Raw genomic sequence first — 2,390 nt, 5'->3', positions numbered from 1 at the left:
GTGGATTTTGGAAAGTGTATGAGTTGTATGGGTTGGTGTGAGCAATAATATGTTAGTTTATGTTTAAAACTTGTAGAGTTGATTTGTAATGAGATGTTAATGAGCTAAGGAAATGATAGAATTATGTGCTATTGTTGCAGGTAAATATATTGAGGGATATTGGTGCACGAAAATTGTGATCTCAATGGCGCCAACAACTTGGTACGCATAATTGTATTCTCAACTCTTTTTCACAACTTCGCATAACTAACCAGCAAGTGCACTGGGTCGTCCAAGTAATAAACCTTACGTGAGATAATTAAAAGATAAATAAAACATAAAATAAAGATAGAGATACTTATGTAATTCATTGGTGGGAATTTCAGATAAGTGTATGCAGATGCGTTATTCCTTTTGAATCTCTGCTTTCCTACTGCCTTCATCCAATCCTTCATACTCCTTTCTATGGCAAGCTGTATGTTGGGGGATCACCGTTGTCAATGGCTACCGTCCGTCCTGTCAGTAAAAATGGTCCAAATGCACTGTCACCGCACGGCTAATCATCTGTCGGTTCTCACTCATGTTGGAATAGGATCTAGTGATCCTTTTGCGTCTATCTTTACGCCCAACATTCGCGAGTTTGAAGCTCGTCACAGTCATCCCATCCCAGATCATACTCGGAATACCATAGACATGGCTTAGACTTTCTGGATCTCAAGAATACTGCCAATTGATTCTAGCTTATACCACGAAGACTCTGATCGTGAACCAGAACGCTAAGAGATATGCATTCAAGCTCGTTTGCAGGTAGAACGGAAGTGTTTCTCAGGCACGCGTTCATAGGTTGAGAATGATGATGAGCGTCACATAATCATCACATTCATCATGTTCTTATGTGCGAATGGATATCTTAGAACAAGAATATCCATGAATTGAATAGAAAACAATAGTAATTGCATTAATACTCGAGAAACAGCAGAGCTCCATACCTTAATCTATGGTGTATAGAAACTCCACCGTTGAAAATACATAAGTGATGATGGTCCAGGCATGGCCGTGAGGCCAGCCCCCAATGTCTAGGGACTAAAAATGATCCCAGCATCCAAGATGTATAATACAATAATGAAAAGTTCTATTTATACTAAACTAGTTACTAGGGTTACAGAAACAAGTAAATGATGCAGAAATCCACTTCTGGGCCCACTTGGTGTGTGCTTGGGTTGAGCATTGAAGCTTTCGTGTGTAGAGACTTTTCTTGGAGTTAAACGCCAGTTTGCAGCCTGTTGTGGGCGTTTAACTCTAGGTTGTAACCTGTTTCTGGCGTTTAACGCCAGAATAGGGCAGAGAGTAGGCGTTTGAACGCCAGTTTGCGTCATCAAAACTCGAGCAAAATATGGACTATTATATATTGTTGGAAAGCCCTGGATGTCTACTTTCCAATGCAATTAAGAGCGCGCCATTTAAGTTTCTGTAGCTCCAAAAATTTTATTTCGAGTGCAGCGAGGTCAGAATCCAACAGCATTAGCAATCCTTTTTCAGCCTCTGAATCAGATTTTTGCTCAGGTCCCTCAATTTCAGCCAAAAAATATCTGAAATCATAGAAAAATATACAAACTCATAGTAAAGTCTAGAAATATAATTTTTGCAATAAAACTAATAAAAATATACTAAAAAGTAACTAGATCCTATTAAAACTACCTAAAAATAATGCCCAAAAGAGTATAAATTATCCTCTCATCAGATATGAATGAATTTTGAAAAGAAAATGAGGTTTGAAGTCTTTTTGAAAAACTTGGTTTTTGGCCAAACTTTGGCGGTTCATAACTGGAGCTTTAAATTTTGGTTGGAAGTGGAAATTGTCCCAATTTAGAGATGGTTTCAAAAGCTTTTGAACGATATAAAGTTTGTGAAACAAAATTTTGTAGCAAAAGTTATGATCGTCGGAAGTTTAGGTATGAGTTATGTGATTATGCAGGAGAACAGGGCATTATGTAGCTTACTGGACGAATTTTATTTTTTTGATCAACGTACGTCCACATGTACGTGTGGTGTGGAACTTTAAACGGCACGTGCGCGAGTAGCCCATCCGTGCGTGCGATGAGCCAACATACGTGATCACGCGTACGCATGACCCACACGTACGCGTGACATGCTGTTCTCACCTATGCGTACGCATGGTAAGGCCAAGCGCGCGTGCTACCTTTTCATACTACCACGCGCACGTATGGCCCACGCGCACGCGTGGCCCCTATCTTTTGCAAAACTGGTCTAGGTGTTTTAAAATCAATTTCATACTTCCAAACCTCTATTTTCTTTCTCTTAGTCATAAAAAGTGATATTAAGCCTAGTAATTAGTTGAAGCTAGGAAATAGAGATAACTTGGGAATGAAGCCAAGGTTATAAATGATGGA

Source organism: Arachis duranensis, chromosome 1 (genome assembly GCF_000817695.3).
Source record: "Arachis duranensis cultivar V14167 chromosome 1, aradu.V14167.gnm2.J7QH, whole genome shotgun sequence".
Taxonomy (NCBI): Eukaryota; Viridiplantae; Streptophyta; class Magnoliopsida; order Fabales; family Fabaceae; genus Arachis; species Arachis duranensis.
Note: the sequence above shows the minus strand (reverse complement) of the source record.